The sequence below is a fragment of the Cryptomeria japonica genome, chromosome 4 (assembly GCF_030272615.1).
Source record: "Cryptomeria japonica chromosome 4, Sugi_1.0, whole genome shotgun sequence".
Lineage (NCBI taxonomy): Eukaryota > Viridiplantae > Streptophyta > Pinopsida > Cupressales > Cupressaceae > Cryptomeria > Cryptomeria japonica.
Window position 1 is genome coordinate 334,455,986 of NC_081408.1, and position 23,656 is coordinate 334,479,641.

Sequence of the window (23,656 nt, forward strand, 5' to 3'; positions counted from 1 at the left end):
TCAGAAGATCATCCATCAAACACAAATATCATTTTCAATCTTTCAACAAAGTCATTAAACTAAGAAAATCAAGATAGATAGCACATCAGAGTATCAATATAGTGCATTTAAGTCAAACCTTAGCGCGTGAATAAATCAAATTAGTGCATAAGAAAAAGAACATTGGCAAAAATCAGATAGCGCTTGTGAATAACATATTAGCACATCTCAACCATAAAATAATGCATACCAACCAAAACTTAGTGCTTGTGCATAACAAATTAGTACATTGCAAAATCAACATTGTTATTATGAGATAAATCTAGATAACACATTTGACGGATAGTATAGCATATCTAACTAACTTTGTAGTGCTTTATAGTCATCTTTTAGTGCATGACCAAAATTGGCTAAAAACAAAGAGCAATTCATCAACCTTTTGGAAAATTCATAACCAGTTTCGGATACCCTTTTGGGTCTTTTTCAGATCCAACACAGATAGGAGAAATTGGATTAGCACAATATTAATTAGTGATCACAAGTTTCAAATCAACAAAAACCAAAATACCAAGTTAGTTTTCTAAGTTGGTTAAATCAGTTTAGTTTCCAATATCAGGGAGCTGTATCATATCATTTGACACACTTGGTCATATCAATAGAGGCATATTGAACCCTCTATTCGACTAGGTAGAGGTAGAAATAAAGACAAAATATTCATCCAACCAATCTCCCAATTAAAACTATCATCACTCGCATGAACACCCTTCAGCATATCAAGAAGAGGCAACCTTAAATGAGTTTGAAGAAGAGACAACCTAGTCCTAAAATGCTCAGCAAGAGGAGAAAGTTTCTCTACATCAACCGTCAACTCTTTATATCACACTATATTTTCCTGTGTCATATGTGACTATATTTTCAAGGAAAAACTAACAAATTTATTGAAGCGCCTTTGAGAAGTAGGGATTTTACACAGAAAACAACATTTAGCCAATGACTTAACAAAGGGGGAAATATGAGTCCCGCTTTCTTTCAAAGAATTTGCATCACTTACAATGAAGCTTGACTTGAGCCATCAACTTCACCAAGAACCCTCCTAGGAGAAGAGGAATTCACTACTTTAAAGGTATCTTGATTCCTATTGTCACTTGATATTAGAAAAACAAAGAAAAGGATCCACAGCTAGAATCAACCATGATTTGTAGGGAGTCAAATCCTTTTGATGAATATATGCATATGGGGGAAGAAGAGATCACTGAAGATCTTACCCAACAATGTCAAGAGAATGCCACTTTCCAAAACTCATCTAAAGGCTTATAGAATCAGATAAGCAAAAATTCCTCCTCATGCTAACTAGTAAAGGAATCAGAATTGTTGAGGATTTTGACATAGAAAATTTAAGGAATACCAATGAAAGGATCTCAAGACCAGGGGAAAGGACCTACACATCTCATACTCAAAATCAAGAGCACTTGGAAGGAGATAACACGTATAATCGAGACAACACCTGCAACCATGATAATACCTATTGTGATAACATCATTCAACAAGGGGAAGCTCATCATCAAAGGTTCAACAAAGAAAATACTCCCTTGACCAACATAACACAAAAGCTTCAAGCTCCAATGACAGATGAAAGACATGAAACAAGGGTCCATGACAAGGTACTCTTTGGAGGACATTTGTCCTTATCCTTTTGATATAAGGTTAAGCATTGTTCCTTTCCCACCAAACTCGAACATACCAAAGTATGACAAATACAATGGTTAGAGCGATCCTCATGATCACGTTGGGGAATTTTTCTCTATGAGGTTGGAGTTTCCCGATAATGACACTTACATGATGAGGGTATTCCCAAGAAGCTTGGGAGGATAAACAATGGAATGGCTTTCAAGACTCAAACCTCTTATTAGATCATTTGACGAGTTGGTGAATAAATTCATTTCACAATACTCCTCCAATATCCAACATAGGGTCAACATTATAGGAATTTGCAATACAAAACAAAAGAATAATGAAACTTTCATGGTGTTCTTACAACAATAGAGACACATGGTCTCAAGATACCCACGGGATGTGCGAGAGAAGGAAAAAATGGAAATTTTCCTAGACAACTTAAATGATGAAATGAGATATCAACTCAAAATGCAATGTCTACCTACTTTTACAAAGCTAATTGAGAATGGAATCCAAGTGGAAGAAGCCTCAATCAAGAAAGGAACTTTGAAGTTTTCTAAAGAGGGTGTTATCTCATCAAACAACACCTATAACAGTAATTACTATAGCAACTCAGGTAAATCCAAGTTTTGGACAAGAAATAAAAATGTTGTTAATGATGATGTGTTAGAAGATTTTAAACCAAAATATCCCATGTTAAACCTATCCAGCATTAATCCACCAACCAATATTCAAAGCAATAACAATCAAAGAACCAACAATCTAGGAACAAGCAATCAAGACAACATCAACCAAGTGAATAACAATAACACTAATCCAAAACCAGCACATATCGATGAAAGTTCACACCTTTAGGACAAACTCTTGAATGCACATTCCAAGAACTATTAGCTAATAAAGTCATTACATTATCAAACATGGGGGATTTGGACCCCCAAATCAAACCATGATGGTGGAACAACACACACTATTGTGAATATTAAAGAAACAAAGGGCATTGCACAAATGATTACCTAAGGTTGAAGAACTTGGTTCAAGATCTAATAAATAATGGTGACATAAAAATAGATGGTCATAAGACAAATGATGATCATCCAACCTTTAAGAATACACTCCAAAATTATGACAAAGGTGCATCATCATCCTCGAATAACAAAGGAGACCATATCAATCATGTGTACAACAATGTTATCAATCACATATCAACATCCGATGATCAGATTAATGTCATTAATGTAAAAAACAATCAAGAACATAACCCTATCCATGTAACTACTCAAGCACAAAAATATGTATTGAAGGGAAGCACATCTAAAACAACAATATCCCCAAATAATCAATACAACTTGGTGGAACAATTGAGGAAGACACTTGCTCAAATATCCATACTAGAAGTTCTTAAGATCTAACCTGCACACAAGGATATTCTAGAAAGGATCTCGTGGACACTACAGTTCCAAATAACCTAGATATTGACAAATTCTAAGCCATGGTGGGACATTTAACTATGCCTCACAATATATCATTTTCAGAGCATGATGATGTTTCTCTTAATCATCCATATAATACCCCACTCCATATCAAGGTGTTAGTCTAAAAACATCGAGTGAAAAGAGTGCTAATAGATGGAGGAGCCAGTTTAAATATTTGCACTCTAAAACTTATCTATGCATTGGTTTTTTCAGAAATGGTCATTGATCCAAAGAAAAAGATAACAATCAAGGCATATGATGATGCAAAAAGATCATCAAAAGGGATTGTGGTATTACCTATTCAAGTAGGGCCAATTAAAAAATATACTCTATGTCAAGTCCTAGACATGGACTTATCTTACAACATACTTTTGGGTCGACCTTGGATCCATGAAATGCAAGTGGTGCCATCCACATATCATCGATGCCTGAAGTTTCCATATGATGAGTGGGAAATCACTATCATAGTAGACACTAATCCTTTATAATATTGCAATAATATCAAAGAAGATCATATTTTTCATATACCACATAATAGAGAAGCTCTCGCTTCTACATCAACAAACCACAAGGATCAACTCAAAAATCTATCCATAAATTTTGAGAAAGGTGTGAAGTTAAAAGACAAAGGCATGGGGGAATACTCTTTTGAATCTCTATGTCTATCAAAGATGCCAATTTCACCAAAATCGTATGGACAAACATCAACTTCCAAACAACAATATTCACAACCTATCAAAAAGTTTAATGGCATGTTCATTCAAGTAGGAACCCTCACAGATGAAACAGAAGACAAAGATGTCTTGAATTCACTATACCAATATGAAGAGGACATAAGAGCAACAACTATCAATATAGTCCGACAAAAAAGTATGGAAAAGGATTTAAAATCATGCAATAGATGGGATATCAAGGAATGGGTCTGATTGGCAAGCGTCAAGAAGGCATCATAGAATGAATAGAACCCCATTCACAACTTACCAAAGATAAATCAGGACTAAGGTATGATCAGTATCTTCCACCTAAACAAAGAAGATCATCATCAAAATCCCCAATGGAAAAGAAAGGTCACATACCAAGAGGACTCATGGAAAGAAACACTACATCAGGTTATTGCAAGGATTAGTAAAGAAAAAAGATATAAGGAATATAAAATGCAACAAGAGGAACTTTCTATTCAAATAGAAGAAGATTCCTACAAACAGATACATCACATGCAAACAATGACAGAGGTTGATCAAGCCAATACACAATCAGTCACAAAAGGAATAGTTAGAACACATGGGGAAGGTCAATCCAAACCACAACAAGAAGAGATTGCTACTCCAAGATGAGAAACTATTTATGAACAAATTCAAAGAATACACGAAATTACATAACGTAAATCGACTCAAGCAACACAATGTGTTGTTAGGAACTAGGAAGGACAACTGAGAGGAGGAGGTGAATCAGCTATCAATAAATTGCAACCCAAAACAAATTATTCCAACTTAAAACTCAGTGCTGGTAAAAGAGATTAATAGTTATAGTATTACTGGTACTACTTAATGCATGAAATAGAAAGAGAAACAACATCCACAACACATGATGAAGATTTTGACGTGGAAACCCAGTAAGGGGAAAAACCACCATGGGAAACCTTACCCACAATCAGATGATACTACTACAGATAGTAAGTGAATACAATAATGGGGTTTGCACATGCAAAAAGGCCAACTGCCTAGAGCTCACTACTCAATCATAAAATTAGGAGTCACACTAACTGCATAGTTGGATGGTCAAATCCAATAACAATGTACTGCTTCAATTTAGCATCTTTAATGCCAGATTCAGTATCGATTTAAGCTCTGCGCATGAGCACCAAACACCTTCATAACCTTTAACAGCCTTACTTCAACCTTCAGATGATATCTACGTGATTCGCATAAGGATCTTCTTATTTTCCCTCTTCACAATGATCTTAAATATCCATACACTCACAAACTTCTTCCAAATAAGATCTTACAATTATTTATACAAAACCTAAGACCTTAATCATTAGGTCGGCTCCCAAAAGATATTACATTTAAATAAATTATGAAATAAGTCGTTGCAATACAATATGTCAACCTCAATATATTTACACATTATCCAATCAATAAATCCTTTCCAAATCATGTGGTGTTGATCTAGAACATTTTTTCCTATGTCGGTTCATAACCTAGACCTATCTGCAGGTTAAGGCAAATATGTGAACCCGGCTAGTCCAATATGCAAAAAACCAAATGTAGACATCCAATCCATGTCTTCGACATAACTAAATGATCTCCAGATGATAACAAGTCATCATCAACTTCTAGAGCTGTCGGTGAAATATATACCGATGACTGTGCATAAGCCAATATCCATATTGGGACCACAATGTGTCGGTTCATCAACAAACCAATATAACTAGAGTGCCAAATCAACAATGTAGACCTCCAGAAAGATAAGTGTTGACATCAATGACAAAACCAATGTAACACATGATGAAGTCATCCATAATACCAACAATCTCCCCTTTGGCATTGATGGCAACACTAGATCGACAAACATCTAAGTGCCAAAAATAGAATGTCAATAATCTCCCTTAAATAGATCAACACAAAGTTATGTACCAAAAACAAAAATAGTATAAACAAAACCAAAATACATCTTCAAAGTATAATGTTTTTCCATAGACATATCTCCCCCTTTGACATCAAATGTCAAAGCAGTTAAGAATCAAAATCAGAACATAACATACAACTAACTACTCCCCTTGAGCAGTAGCTCTCCTTCATCAAAACTAGAAAAAAAGATTTTTCTGTTAGTTCCTATCGGTTTGATGCCAATCTGCATCATTTAGGTCTCTGTCACTGGGGTGATTACCCTAAGATTCTCTCTGAGATATTCAAATGTTTCCTTAGGCAAAGGCTTTATAAAAATATTTGCAATTTGCTCTTTAGTGTTCACATAAACCAATCTCACTTCATTTGCTTCAATGTTTTCTTTCATAAAATTATACTTAATAGAAACATGCTTTCTTTTAGAGTGATCACAATAAATAAATACTGGTTCTTTGCATTTTACCTTGATATCCTTCAACATTTTCTTGGTCCATAATACTGTTGGCATTTTTGATGATTATGTTGTGATTGTCATTGATGGACAAACACTTGCATTGAGATCATTTTTTTATGTATAAGTTAAAGCTCAACCGGTACATGTTCCAACTGGTATGATGCATTATAGTCCTTAGACTATTGGTGTTTTGTAGAAAGTGATTACCGATCTGAAGCGGTATGTTGACCCCAAGCGGTTCGAGGATCTCAATCAGTATGAAGGATCAAAGCGGCAAAACACATATTTCCCAGTCTTCATTTTGTCAAACCGGCAACCGGTATTTTGCTTGAACCGGTATTTTGTATGAACCGGTAATACTCTGTGATGAGTTACCAACCGACATTTTGTGATGAGTTACCATCCACCGATTGTATGATGGTGTGGACACTTTAGCGGTGCTTTTTGTGTCGTGTTACCAGATACGTCTAGATACATTGAACCTAGGAAATTGTATTGTAATCCTATTGCACCGACATGAAATCAGATTCCTTTATAAGGACATCATGTCTAGGGTTTTAGGTTGCTGTTAGCATTGTTGTGATTGATCTTGTTGCTAGGTTTTAAGGTGGTTGAGGAGTTAGAGAGAGTATGAATGTGTAGAAGATTGAAGTAATGCTAGAATTCATTAGGAACGAGCTATCAAGGATCTAACCAAGCAATCTGTGTTATTAGCTAGATCAATCACTTGTTGATTACTCACATCTTCTACAAGTCTATAGCCCTTAACCGGGTAGGCCCAAAAGCCTCTTGTAAATCCTCTAACAAGGTGGTTCACATCTATGGATCTAAAATTCTCTAGCAAGGTAGTCTTTAATCAGACTTATCTCCTAACAAAGATTGAGATTCCTAACAGGATCTGTTCTGGTAAAGAACATTGTAAAACCTTAACCGGTTTGGTTCCTATTCTGTAGATAGTTACTTGTGAGTTCCATCTCACCGTGGTTTTTCCCATTTCATTTTCCAAGTCAAAATCTCTTGTGTTATGGTGTTTTTTCTTCTATGAGTGAATGCATTATTAGCTATTTGGTTTGCATGTGTGCTAACCAGTTTGTCTGCTAAATTGTTTTACCGGTTTACTGTTAGTCTTGCAAAGTGTTTAAGTGTAAATATTTTTGGCATACTAATTCACCCCCTCCCTCTTAGTATTCATCAATTGGTATCAGAGCCTACCTTTCTATAAGTTTAACCACTTGGAAAGAGATATGGGGGAATACACATTGGAGGAACTTACTCATCGGCTCACTCAGTCTGAGCAAACCTTTGATGATCTTATTGTCAAATATAAGGCCTCTCAAGCAAAGAGGAGAGAACATGCAGAAAAGTTGATGGAGCTATCTGAAAATAGTTCCTCTGATGAAGTGGACATGGAAGCCCTAATTCAAGAAGTAGAAAAGCTGAATGAATCCAATTCCAACCTGAGAAAAGAATTGGAAGGACTGACTATTCGAATGTATCAAGAGCTTGAGAACCAGAGGAAAGCTAAAGATCTGGTCAAAGACAAAGATCATGAAAACTCCAAGCTGAAGCAAGACATTAGTGCCCTAACCTCTCAACTTCATGCGAGCAAAGTGGAAAAGGAGGACATGCAAGGAGAACTAAACATTGCCATCTCTAAGAATGAAAACCTAAGGGAAACAAATACTGCTATTTCCAAAGAACTTTCTAAGTCAAAGGAAATACTTGCTAAGTTCAATAAAAGTACTATCAAGCTAGAGCAAAAGCTTGAATCTGCCAAACCTGTCATGAATACTGATGGACTTGGTTATTCCGGTCATGAGGAAGGTGAGACCTTTAGTACAAGTGATGGAGAATCAAAGAAACAATCGACATCAAAGGATAAAGGTAAGAAAAAGTTTAAACCTATTTTCTTTAACTGTCTTAAAGAAGGACATACTGCCAATGTGTGTAGGAGTAAGGCTTACAATAACTTTCCTTATTTTCTAAATGATAAGCCTAGATCCTATGAATTCAATGGTAACTGTTATGCATGCAACAATTTTGGGCATAGAGCATCTGAATGCAAGTCTGTTATGAATAACACTGGAATATATCCTTAGAGGATGCAAGGAGTTGGTCCTGAACCTTTTGTGAATCGGAATCACAACTGGTTTAATGCTTTCAATCATTAGTCAAGAAGCGGTGGCTATCAAGTGGCAACCGGATGGAGAGAAAACTGTATGGTCTATCATGGTCATGGTCACACTGCTGCAACATGCAAAGGAAGAATGGCAACATGAATAATGGACCTTGGAGAGCACTTGGATTGGTCTGCTATCACTACAACAAACCGGGTTACATTGCTAGATTTTTTAGATCAAGAAAGAACATATCTGATGATATATCAATCACTCTGGAAGGAAAGATTGATGTTGACACTATTCAAGCAGATATGAACAAAACCTGGAAGAAGAAACCAGTGGTGTTACAAGAAGATCCGGTTTCTGCACATAATATGGAAATATCAGAACTAGTAAACTAAGCATCATAAAAGATTAGGGGGAGAAAATGGAAAAATGTTTCAAACCCCCAGTTTACACAGGTAAAAGACCTTAACCAGTATGTGATACCTGTCATTTGGCGGAAGACCAGAAATGGTAAAAGGCAAATTAGGGTTTATGCCCTAATGGTGGAGCATTAATTGCAGTAGGTGAGGAATATGTTTAAAAGGATTTTTCAAATCATTTCTCACTATCATTTTTTGAAGCATAGAAGGTTTTCAAGTCCAGAGCGATGATAAAGTGATTTTTGCTGCGATTAAGAGAAATTTTAGAAACCTTGAAGGAGATTCAAATTCAAATTGCAAATAGTCAAGTGAAGAATGCAAAGTAGTGATTCTGCAACCGACAAAGTGTGAGGTGGAGAAGAATATAAAATCCCTAAATTCACGATTTTCGAAAGGTATTTTTCAAGTTTTCAGTTTCTATCATGGCTTCTGCATCCCATACTAGCTCTAGTGCATCTATCGATTCAACAAGCTTTATTCAACACAAGTCTAAATATAATGCCCTATCACAAGTTCCAACTGGTGTGATAGTAGAAGAGGGAATCTCAGATTACATAGATTGTAAAATCGAAGACCTAGGGTCTCTAGCAATTCACTCATAGCTAGGTTTATTTTGTGGAAAAGATAAAAAGATCAAACTGGAGTATAGTATTTTGGAGAAGAAGAAGAAGGATGAAGAGGAGAAGAAGAAGAAGGAAGAAGAGGAGAAGAAGAAGAAGGATGAAGAGGAGTAGAAGAAGAAGGATGAAGAGGAGAAGAAGAAAAAGGAAGAGGACAAGAAGAAGAAGGAAGAAGATGAGGAGAAATGGAAATAGGAAGAGAATAGAAAAGAGGATGAGAAGAAAAGAAGAGAAGAAGATGAAGAGAAAAATAAACAAGAAGATGCAAAGAAGAAGAAACAAGAAGAAGATAAGGAAGAGGAGAAGTGGAAGGAAACAGAGAAAAGGAAGAAGGAAGAGGAGAAGAGGAAGGAAGCAGAAAAGAAGAAGGTAGAAGAGGATAAGGAAGAGGAAAAGAGAAGAGAAGCAACAAAGAAGAAAATAGAGGAGGACAAAGAAGGAGAAGCGGCAAAGAGAACATAGATGGAGACTCCTAAGGCAATCAGTAGTCAAGCCAAACCAGTTGACCTCACCAGTCCCATTGACCTCCAGTTTGCAAGTGAAATGGAGCTACTGCAGAGCATCAAGGTTTCTCAAGAATGCCTTGAAGTGATACGGAGGAAAAAGGAGCAAGATGTGATCCAAGCGGCGGTGGACACTCTTACCGGTTTGTTACCCAGCACAAACCTCCTCAACACTGACTCATCATCAGCCCAATTGAAGCTCCTATGCATAGTAGTGGATGATCAAGTGCAGAGCTTAGAGGAGGTAGCAGAGGCAAATGCAAAGAAAGAGCATCAAAAGGCTCTCAACATTGCCCTAGTGAAGAAGCTTAATGAGCTCTGGTCTGAATTGCAAAAAGCACAGAAGGATATAAGGAATGCTCTAGATGAGGGGAATCTTCTACTTAGCAAGATTTGCCAACCCCATCTATTTTGTGATGATGTGTTTGCATAGAAGCAAAAGCTTCAATCTGATTTGCAGGTATATATGAGCACCTTCAAGCTATCATATGACTCTTTTACAACTTATGGGCAAATCGTTCACTGGTTTCATATCCAGTCTACTAAAATAGAGCATGAGATTAGCACCTGGTCATGAGATTTGGAGGAGCTACAACTGGTTCTACTCCCACATCTGCAAATACATCAGAAGTGCTATCTTAATCTGGATGCCTTAACAGCAACATAGGAGATGAGCACACTAGATGCCATGGAAGAACAAGTCTCTCAGATGTAGACAAAGAAAGAAGTGGCAACCTCCCTCCTTTAGTCCTGGTCTTTATCTATGAAACAATTCTTGTAGGACTTTAAATATGTTTTTGACAAGTTTTATTCCTTACAGTCATAAACTCTTATTATTTTACTAATGATACATGGGTTAGTCTATAATATTATTTTTGTCATTGTTGGCAAATGGGGAGAAGTATAAATTTTGAATGTTATTTTTGTTAAGAAGTAGTATACATTGTATTTTCTACAAAAGGGATAGTTTATATGCCTAGGGGGAGTAATTTTGATTCTGGCATATTTTTATTGTAAAACACTTAGATGTCAAAATTTCCTAAGTGTTGCCATCAATGCCAAAGGGGGAAATTGTTGGCATTTTTTATGACTATGTTGTGATTGCCATTGATGGACAAACACTTGCATTGAGATCATTTTTGTATGTATAAGTTAAAGCTCAACCGGTACATGTTCCAACCAGTATGATGCATTATAGTCCTTAGACTATTGGTGTTTTGCAGAAAGTGATTACCGATCTAAAGTGGTATGTTGACCCCAAGCGGTTCAAGGATCTCAAGCGGTACAAAGGATCAAAGTGGTAGAACACATATTTCCCAATCTTCATTTTGTCAAACCGGCAACTGGTATTCGGTATTTTGCTTGAACTGGTATTTTGTATGAATCGGTAATACTCTATAATGAGCTACCAACTGGCATTTTTTGATGAGTTACCATCCACCGATTGTATGATGGTGTCGACACTTTAGCGGTGCTTTTCATGTCGTGTTACCAGATACGTCTAGATACATTGAACCTAGGAAATTGTATTGTAATCCTATTGGACTGACATGAAATCAGATTCCTTTATAAGGACATCATGTATAGGGTTTTAGGTTGTTGTTGGCATTGTTGTGATTGATGTTGTTGCTAGGGTTTAAGGTGGTTGAGGAGTTAGAGAGAGTATGAATGTGTAGAAGACTGAAGTAATGCTGGAATGCATTAGGAATGAGCTATCAAGGATCTAACCAAGCAATCTGTGTTATTAGCTAGATCAATCACTTGTTGATTACTCACATCTTCGACAAGTTTGTAGCCCTTAACCAGGTAGGCCCAAGAGCCTCTTGTAAATCCTCTAACAAGGTGGTTCACATCTATGGATCTAAAATCCTCTAGCAAGGTAGTCTTTAATTGGACTTATCTCCTAATAGAGATTGAGATTCCTAACAAGATTTGTTCTGGTAAAGAACATTGTAAGACCTTAACTGGTCTGACCTTAACCGGTTTGGTTCCTATTCTGCAGATAGTTACTTGTGAGTTCCATCTCACCGTGGTTTTTCCCATTTGGGTTTCCATGTCAAAATCTCTTGTGTTATGGTGTTTGTGCTTCTGTGGGTGAATACATTATTAGCTATTTAGTTTGCATGTGTGCTAACTGGTTTGTCTACTAAACTGTTTTACCGGTTTACTGTTAGTCTTGCAAAGTGTTTAAGTGCAAAGATTTTTTGCATACTAATTCACCCCCCCATCTTAGTATTCATCAAATACGTGGGTGCAATTAGTTGTTGCTGCAACATTTGCTTGATCTATTTTTGTTGAGTTATCATAGTAAATAACCACCGGTTCTTTGTATTTTACCTTGATATCCTTCAACATTTGCTTGATCCATAATACCTGACTGCAATTAGTTGTTGTTGCAACATATTCTAGTTTTGCTATGGATAATGATGTGCAAGTCTACTTCTTGTTGATCCATGAAATTAATCTTCTGCCAAGAAAGAATGCGCCTCTAGTGGTACTCTCATGAAATTAATCTTCTACTAAGAAAGAATGCGCCTCCAGTGGTACTCTTTATGTCATCCACATTTGCTGCCCAATTTGCATCTGTATATGCACATAACTCAAAATTGTCATCCTTAGGATACCATAAACCAGGATTTGTCATTCCTTGTAGGTACCGAAAAAATCCTTTTTACTGCAGTTTCATGATTTTCTTTAGGATTTCTTTAAAATCTTGAAACAATACATACGACATTCATTATATCAGGTCTGGTTTGTATCAAATATAGTAACCCTCCAATCATAGATGTGTACCTTATCAGATTTATAGGAGTTGAATCATCCTTTGATGTCAATTTATCAGTTGTAGTCATAGGAGTGCTTACCGGTTTAGAGTTTTCCATTGCAAATTTCTTCAAAAGTTCCTTCAAATATTTTTTTTGACAAATGAATATACCTTTATGTGTTTGAGAAATCTACAAACCTAGAGTTTTTTTTATCTCTCCAATCATAGACATTTCAAATTCTTCTTGCATCTTGTTAGCAAAATCTTTGCATAGCTCTTCTTGACCTCCAAAAATGATATCATCCACAAATACTTCAATAACCAAAATGTCATCATTGGTAATTTTGTAAAACAAATTACTGTCAGCATTACCTTTTGTGTATCCAAACTTTAAAAGATATTTATCTAGTCTAGCAAAACAAGCTCTGGGAGCTTGTTTCAATCCATATAAAGCTTTCCTTAATGTACAAACTGTATCCTTATCATATGTTAATAGAAATCCATCAGGTTGCTCAATGTAAACTTCTTCTTCAAGATCTCCATTCAAAAATGCACATTTTACATCCATCTAATAAATCTTATAGTTCTTGTGAGCTGCAAATGCAAGAAACAGTCTTTCTACTTCAATTCTGGCTACCGGTGCAAAGGTTTCATTATAATCAATTCTGGCTACCGATGCAAAGGTTTCATTATAAACAATTCCTTCTTTTTGAGAATAACCTTTACAAACTAATCTTGCTTTGTTTCTGATTACTTCATCATCTTCATTAATTTTATTTCTAAATACCCATTTAGTTCCAATTACATTTTTGTCTTTAGGTCAGGGAACTAATGTCCAAGTATTATTCTTTTCAATATGTTCTAATTCTTCTTCCATTTCTTTTATCCAATGTTTATCTTTACATGCTTCAACAACAGATGTTGGTTCAACATGAGAAATTAAACATACCTCTTCATTTGCCAATCTTCCTCTTGTCATAACACCTTGATTTTTATTTCCAATTATTTGATTTTTCTGAATGATTGAATCTTACATACCTAGGTTTATTTTGATTCCCATTCATAGGCTATTGTTCTTCAGCCATAGTTGAGTTCTCTGATGATGTCGGTGTGACTGGTTCTTCATTTTGTTCTATTGTAATCCATTCCAGTTTATTTATAATCATTTCTACTGCCGGTTCAGAACCTATAGATCTTGATTCTCCTCTAAAATGTTCATCTATCTTCACATTGTTACTTTCAATGATTTTCTACAATCTTTTATTATAACATCTATATGCCTTGCTTCTAGTTGAATAACCAAGAAATATTCCTTCATCACTTCTAGGATCAAATTTGCCAATAGACTCATCACTCCTAATATAAAATTTGCTTCCAAATATTCTAAAATATTTAAGAGTAGGAATATGACCGAACCACAATTCATAAGGGGTCTTACCGGTTTCACCTTTGATGTGAACTTTGTTGAAAGTATAAACTATTGTATTTACTGCTTCTATCCAGTACATATGAGGTAGATTTATTTCCATCATCATGGTTCTTGTTGCATCTAGTATAGTTATGTTCTTTCTTTCCACAACTCCATTTTGCTAGGTGTCTGGGGTGCTGATAGTTGTCTTTTAATTCCATTATCTTCACATAATGCATTGGATTCCCTGATGTGAATTCTCCTCCTTGTTCAGATCTCAAAATTTTGATTTTCTTGTCGGTTTCATTCTCTATCATTGCCTTGTATATCTTGAATCTCCCAAAATCTTATGATTTCTCCTTCAGAAAAGTAACCCAACACATTCTAGAATGATCATCAATTATTAGCATAAAGTATCTATCACCTTGAGGACTCCTTGTTCTTGCTAGACCATATAAACTAGTGTGAATTAAATCAATAATATTATTGGATTTCTCATAAATGCTCTTAAATGTTGTTCTAACTTGCTTTCCCATTTGACATTCCTTACATACCGGATTATGAGGTTTCACAATCTTAGGTAAATCCCTTACTACCTTGGTTGAACTGATCTTTACAATGCAATCAAAATTCACATGATAGAGTCATTTATGCCATAACGAACTTTCATCAATCTAAGCAATGAAACATGTCTTATCATCGGTATTCAAATGAAAGATATTACCTTTAGTCTGATTATTGGTTGCAATTTCCAATCCAGTTTTGTTTATGATTTTGCATTTTCCATTCTTGAATTGTAATTGAAATCCTTTTTCCACTAACTAACCAACACTCAAAAAATTCTGCTTTAAACCTTCAACATAATAAACATTCTCAATATTGTGCTTACTATCCAAAGATATAGTGCCTCTTCCTTTGATTAAACAAGCTTTGTCATCTCCAAATCTTACAAGACCTTCATGATTTTCCTATAATGATAAGAATTTTCTTTTATCACCAGTCATATGATGTGAGCATCCACTATTAATGATCCATTCATCCTTTTCTTCATTTTTTGCTGCTATTTCCTATTGGCAAATTCACACTCCAATGAGACATTGTAGGTGATTGAAGGTTTTGTCATTGATGGAAACCTTACAATCCTATGACACTAGCAAGGCAATCCACCGACACTAGCAAAGTCAGATTCTACACTAGCACATAGACCACCGACACTGGCAGTAAAAGGAAGCATACCAACATAGAAGCCGACAGGAATTTTGTTTGTAATTTATTTTGTTTATTATTGTAAAATAATTGTAAGATGACATGGCAAATTGTAAAATGACTCATATATATATAAGAGATTATTGTAGAACAATTCAAAAAAGCATGGAGAAATGTAATTAGGTGAAATAAGGCAGACCTATTATGCGAATTATAGGTTAAGGACTTATGTAAGAAGCAGAGCTATAAACTGGCACTGGATTTGGCATAGTAGATGCTATTTTGAAGCAGTACAAGACATTGGATTTATATAATCCATTTTGTAAGTCAGTGAGACTTCCCATTTTGTAATTGAGCAGTGAGCTCTAGGCACTTGGCCTTCCTCCATGTGCAGGCACCTCTTATACCAGTAATATTCTCTTATTGGCCAATAAGTGAATATTATGGGTCACAAATCCCACCGAAGTTTTTCCCACACCAGGTTTCCTCGTTAAACTACTGTGCTATGGTGTATTTTTCATGTGGTTATTTTTATCTCTGTTTATTGCATTATTTCTTGTTTACCGGTATATAGTATTAATATGCTTTACATGTTTTAAGTCAAGAAAATAAAAATTGAAAAACTACTTGTTGTTTATCCTATTAACTCACCAAAGGAGATAGATGATATGATCTCAGAGGCTAACCAGATAGTATTCTCAACTGCACACTGACATGTAGCACTTATGGTTGGTAGAGTAAATGAGGTTGCAGAGGAAACTACTAATGCATGGGACATATTCCTTGTTGAGAAAGAAAAGCAAGAAGAGTAAAGAAATCCTAAACCTATCAAAGTATATCAGAAAGATAAGGATAAGGGTAAAGGCAAGGTTGGTGGACCTCCGAGCATAAAAATAAAAGATAACTTATCCCCACCGCCTTTGAATACTCCACCGGTAGTTACAACTGAAAGTCAACCAGATAATGAGAGTATGGAGATACCACAAGAGGACACAAATCCAAACTCTGAGGTGTTATACACAGTTGACATTGATACTCAGAAAGTTAACATTGTGGTAGATATGGACACAATTGGAAAGACAAATATGGCTAGTGAGGCATCGGTAACAAATAACATAGAAGGTAAACCAGCAGATGGTAACATGGAACAAAAAGAAGAGCAAAAGGCTCCATCACAGCAACAGGTTCACATAGAGTCAGTACCACTGGCATTAGCTAAGCAAGAAAAACCTTTGCTTAAGGAAATGGAAACACAAACTAACCTACCAGAGGTCACCACAAGCAAGGATATTGCTCCCACTAGTGGGATACAAAGTGTTGGCACTTCAACTGTAGGATTCAAATCAACTAATGTAATAGAAGTTATTTTGGACTCCTTAAAGAAAATAACAGATTGTAGCTCACAAGAATACAAGGCTATAGATGATACAATTCCAATTTTGAAGATGATAGCTCCAAAATGTAATGTAGATAATAAAGATTTTTTGAGTCAACTTGACACTTTGTCTAAGTATATTACTGAAAACACTGTGATAGTTGAACAAATAAAAGAGGAAGCATTCAAGGAGAGATTAGAGAAGGAACAACACAAATTCTTTGAGGAAGAAATAAAGAAGTGTACAAGGCAATTTGACACACTTCTACCGGAATTATGTAGCACATTAAAGGAATTCAAAACTTTGTACAAAGATACTTGTAAGACTAACTTTTTGATAGTTGATATAGACAAGAAGATCAACAAGATACAGGAGGAAATAAATCAACTAGCTGACAATTTCATTAACTTATCCGATTCATTATCAGTTTTTGAGCAGAAGATAACAGGTTTTGAGGAAGAACTATTAAAGCTGGAAATAGAAAAGGAAAGAATAAAAGGTAAGGCTAAGGATCTTAAATGGAGACTAAGTCCAAAACTGGACTACCTCACCACCTTAATGAAAGAAATATCTAATGCCCTAATTCAAGGTTAGAAAACACCGGCAAAGAAAATTCAACGCCTCACCGGTACAGTTCAGAGGATAGAGGCTGCAATAAAAGACAACAAAAAGTTCATTGAGAGCTTGAATCTGGTTTTGGTAGATCTTTTTCAAATTGTAACCAACCAGTTACAAGGTTGAAACAGGAAACTACACTCTATTGACACTTTGACAACCTTTGTCATTGATGCCAAAGGGGTAGCAGTGGTATGAGAAAAATCCAATAACTTAGGGATCATCTACTCAAGGGGAGCACACATTTTTGGTAACAATTTTTGGACTTCAATTTTTGGATACACTTTTTGAATTTTTCTCATGAGTGTCACCATCAATGCCAAAGGGGGAGATTGTTGGCAAATGCACACTCCAATGAGAAATTGTAGGTGATTGAAGGTTTTCTCATTGATGGAAACCTTACAATCCTATGACACCGGTAAGGCAATCCACCGGCACCAGCAAAGTTAGATTCTACATCAGCACACAGACCACCGGCACCGGCAGTAAAAGCAAGCATATCGACACAGAAGCCGACAGGAATTTTGTTTGTAATTTATTTTGTTTATTATTGTAAAATCATTGTAAGCCGACTTGGCAAATTATAAAATGACTCATATATATAAGAGATCATTGTAGAACAATTAAAAAAAGCATGGAGAAGTGTAATTACGCAAAATAAGGCAAACCTATTATGTAAATTATAGGTTAAGGATTTATGTAAGAAGCAGAGCTATAAACAGGTATTGGATTTGGCATAGTAGATGCTATTTTGAAGTAGTACAAGACATTGGATTTATATAATCCATTTTGTAAGTCAGTGAGACTTCCCATTTTGTAATTGAGTAATGACCTCTAGACACTTGGCCTTCCTACATGTGTAGGCCCCTCTTATAGCAGTAATATTCTCTTATTGGCCAGCAAGTGAATATTGTGGGTCACAAATCCCACCGAGGTTTTTCCCACACCATATTTCCTCGTTAAACTATTGTGTTATGGTGTGTTTTTCATGTGGTTGTTGTTATCTCTATTTATTGCATTATTTCTTATTTACCAATATATAGTATTAATATGCTTTATATGTTTTAAGTCAAGAAAATATTATTACTAGTTAGATACTGATTCACCTCCCCCCTCTCAGTATCTGTGGGAATCCTAACATTGCCTACTCTACTGGTTTGACAACTGGTGTTGGCTGATCTTCCTTTATTGCAACAAATTCCCATCCACTATCTGTTGGATATTCATCAGAATCATTTGTAACACCTTTATCTACATAGTAACATGACTTATCTTTGTTTTTCTTAAATCTGTATCTCTGATATTCAAGGTTAGGTTTATATTTTCTCTTTGCCTCATCTCTTAGTCTTGAATGTCTATCAGGACACCTAGATGCCATATGACCAACTTTATTGTAATTAATACATTTCAAAGGTTTTTTACCTTCACACTTACTTCCTGCTAGACCTTTAGGCATCTTCCTTGCAAATAGTGCTTCAAGTTCTTCAAGTTCTTCAAGTTCTTCATTTTCTCTTCTGATATCTTCCAGTTCTTTTGCATAAAGTGTTTTCCAATCAGATTTGTCAGAGGATGTTGATGCTTTGAAGGCTATATCAGTCTTGATTGTAGCAACAAGGCCAAACTCTTCAAGCTCAAATGCTGAAATTTTTCCAACTAGAGTATCTCTAGATACTGATGTATTAGGCATTGTTCTTAACTCATTAATAGCTATCACTTTCATTTTGTAAGCTGATGGCAAAGTTCTTATAACTTTAGAAACAATTTTATTTTCACTTAAAGATCCTCCACAACATTGTATTCCTAAAGCAATTTCATTAACTCTTTCCATAAATGCAGAAATTCTTTCATCCTCTTCCATTTTGAAATTTTCGTACCTGACCCAGTAACATTCCAATTTTGCAATTTTGACAGTGGAATCTCCTTCATTCGTTGTTTCCATTTTATCCCAAATAGATTTTGTAGTAGATCTATTTGATAATCCCATGATTTGTTGATCTGATAATGCGCTCAAAAGTGCTTCTCTTGCTTTGCAATCATTCTCCAAGTCTTTAGCTAAGGTTGGTGGATTAGAATTATTCAAATTAGGAGCAACATAGCCATTCTTTGTAACATCCCATATATCTCTTTCAATGCAGTTTAGATGTGTCTCCATTCTAATCTTCTATATACCATAGTTAGTTCCATGAAGTTTCAGACTGTCCTTCCTGAAGATATTTGTTTCCATAGAATCTCCTCAAGTTGTTAGGCTTTTGCAAAAAGAGGACTAGGCTTTGATACCAATTGTTAGGAACTAGGAAGGACAATTGAGAAGGAGGGGTAAATTAGCTGTCAATAAATTGCAACCCAAAACAAATTATTCCAACTTAAAACTCAATGTTGGTAAAACAAATTAATAGTTATAGTATTTTTGATACAACTTAATGCATGAAATAGAAAGAGAAACAACATCCACAACACATGACACATAGATTTTGATGTGGAAAACTAGTAAGGGGAAAAACCAAGGTGGGAAACCTTACCCACAATCAGCTGATACTACTGCAAATAGTAAGTGAATATAATAATGGGGTCTGCACATGCAGAAAGGCCAACTGCCTAGAGCTCACTGCTCAATCAGAAAATTAGAAGTCACACTGACTATACAGTTGGATGGTTAAATCCAATAACAATGTACTGCTTCAATTTATCACCTTCAATGATGGATTCAGTACTGGTTTAAGCTTTACACATGAGGACCAAACACCTTCACAACCTTTAACAACCTTCCTTCAACCTTCAGATGATATCTGTGTAATTCGCACAAGGATCTACTTGTTTTCAATTTTCTCAATGATCTTCAATATTCGCACACTCACACACTTCTTCCAAATAAGATCTTATAATTATTTATACAAAACCTAAGACCTTAATCATTAGGGTGGCTCCCCAAAGATATTGTATTTAAATCAATTATAAAATAAGTCTTGGTGCAATACAATATGTCAGCCTCAATACATTTACACATTATCCAATCAATAAATCCTTTCCAAATCATGTCGTGTTGATCTAGAACATATTTTCCTATGTTGGTTCATAACTTGGACCTATCTACCAATTAAGGAAAATATGTGAACTTGATCAGTCCAATATGCGAAACACCAAATGCAAACATCCAATCCATGTCTTTGACATAACCAAATGATCTCCAGATGATAACAAGTAATCATCAACTTCCAAAGCTACTAGTGAAACATATACTAGTGATTGTGCATAAGCCAATATCCATACTGGGACCACAATGTCTCGGTTCATCAACAAACCAATATAACCAGAGTGCCAAATCAACAATGTAGACCTCTAGAAAGATAAGTGTGTACATCAATGATAAAAAAAATGCAAAACATGGCGAAGTCATCCATAATACCAACATTTGTATCAATTATTAGCAAACTCTTCTCACCTTACAATATTCCTATGAGATACAGTGGTATAGGCTTGGACAGTGATTCTGTGATAGACTCCAATAGTATGAATGGGATACTTTCTCTTATGTCACTAAGGATATTGAGGTAGATACAATCTACACATATACAACCATACCCTATAATGGACAAAATTTGGGGGCTAGACTAGTTGGACATGGATCACAACATATCAATGTCTCTAGTGAGGACAATCAGATTCCTATTGAAATTGATTTTGAAGAAGGTTTCATCATAGACTTTGGCCTAAATGACACCAATTTTGATAATGTATCCATCATGAGCATTACTGCTGTGGATCTTAACCTACCAAATGATTCCTTTCCATTAATCCATCCTGAACTCATAGACTAGGAACAACCTGAACAACTTAACATATCTATCTTCATAGATCATGACACCATTGTCCAATACCTTTTTTCTATAAACCTAGAAAGATGTTCCACCATTGACACTAATAAAGTAATTCTCAATCAGGAGAGTGCCAAGCTTCTTAGTCTAAAAAGAAAACTCAAAAATTGATCTAATGTTGAAAACCATTTAATGGCAGTATTAGATCATAAAAAGTAAAAACAAAGGAGATATCTGATGGTGAAAACCTATTTGAGGCACCTGAAGATGAGAGACTTGACACTCTTCCTAAGCATTATCAGGAGAGATCACCCATTTTGATTGAGCCAACTCAATAAATCAATATTGGCACTAAAGCAACAACATGAATCATACATCTGACCGAATCACTAAGAGAACAAGAAAGGCTTGACTATTTCAAATTCTTCAAAGAAACAAAAATCATTTTTTCTTGGTCTTATATAGATATGCCAGGGATAGATCTAGATCTAATCATGCATCACTTATTTATAGCTCCTGGAGCTAAACCCATCAAACAAAAACTGAGAAAGATGAACCCACATATCGCCATACTAGTCAAAGAAGAGCTGAAGAAGTTACTAGATGTAGGATTCATCCAACCTATCGACTATATGGAATGGATCTCTAACATTGTGCCAGTATCTAAACCAGAAAAAAGCATATGGATTTGTATAGAATTTTGGGATCTCAACAAGACTTGTCTGAAGGATGACTTTCCTTTACCCATCATCAACATAATTGTAGATCTAACAACACGACATTCTATGTTATCTCTCATGGATGGTTTCTCCAGCTACAATCAAATCAAAATAGCACCAAAAGATGAACATAAAATAACATTTACTTGTCCATGGGGTACTTATTGTTGGAATGTCATGCCTTATGGCTTGAAAAATATAGGAGCAACTTATCAAAGAGAAATGACCACAATATTTCATGACATGATGTACACATTCATGGAAGATTATGTAGATGACTCATTAGCTAAATAATTCACAAGAGAAGGACATCTAGAAATCTTGGATAAAATGTTTCAAAGATTGGAACAATTTAATGTACGACTTAATCCTAAGAAGTGTGTCTTTGGTGTCACATTTCACAAAATTTTGGAATACATAGTCATAGAAAAATGAATCGAGGTGGATCTCACAAAGGTATAAGAAATCATGGAGATGCCACCTCCTAGAAATATCAGCCAATTAAGATCACTACAAGGGAGGGTGCAATCCATAAGAAGATTTATTTCTCAATTAGCTGACAAATGTCTTCCATTCACTCACCTACTCCATAAGAATGTACCTTTCAGATGGGAAGACAAGTGTGTAGAATTATTTCAGCAACTCAAGCAATATCTGATGAATCCACCAATCCTAGTACCACCAATAGCTACAAAACCACTCATTCTCTATATATCAACAATAGAAGCATCACTGGGGGCATTACTACCACAAGAATATCCAGCAGGCAAAGAAAGGGTGATATACTACATTAGCAGAACATTGAAAAACCTTGTTTGGCAGTCATGTTCACTTCTCCAAATTTTCACCACTACATGCTAGCCCATACAATAAAATTGGTAGAAAAGATTGATCCTTTCAAATATCTACTCAACAAAGCTACTCTCATAGGCCGGTTAGATAAATGGGTCATGATTACAAGTGAAATTGACATTCACTACATAGATAGAAAGGCTATCAAAGGGAAAACTATAACCGATCAGTTAGCAGAAGTACCCCTACAAGAAAGTCATCCAATCTATGTGGAATTTCCAGATATAGATATCCTCACAAAATATACAAAACTATAAATCTTATACTTTGATGGATCATACACACAACATGGATCAGGTGTAACTGGTGTCCTATTTATCACTCCAAAAGGAAACACTATCCCTAAATATTACAGATTAAAGTTTCCTTATAAAAATAATATTGTTGAGTATGAAGCTCTTGTCACAGGCATCAAGATGGTCGTACTTTCCTTATTAAAATTCTTTGGAGACTCTCAGCTGGTCATTAATCAAGTTAATGATGATTATCAAACAAAGGATGACACGTTGATGCCGTATAAAAGCATGGTGGATGATTTCAAGAAGTACTTTGTGTACATCAAATTTGAAGAAATTCCAAGGATGAACAAAAAAGTTGCAGATGCCATGGCAACCATTGCCTCCCTCCTAAAAATTTCAGACAAACAAAATTGTTATGAGTTCCTGGTGGAACAATTATTTTCTCTTGCATATGACAATCCTGAATCCCAAATCATATGTCACTTACTTGGTTCTGACTCACCTCTTTATGCAAAGATCTAAACCTACCTCAAAGACAATATGCTTCCATTATACCTATCTTGAAACCAGAAGCACAACCCACTATACCTTAACCACTAACATGCTTTACCATCGAGGTCTTGATGGCACTCTTCTTCGGCGTCTTGATCGTAATGAATCTGACTCCACCTTACATGAGCTTCAAGAAGGTATTTGGGGCACACATTCAAGTGGTCCTACTCTCGCCAAGAAACTTGTAAGGATGAGTTATTATTGGCCAACATGGAGAAAGAATCATATCAATTTGCCAG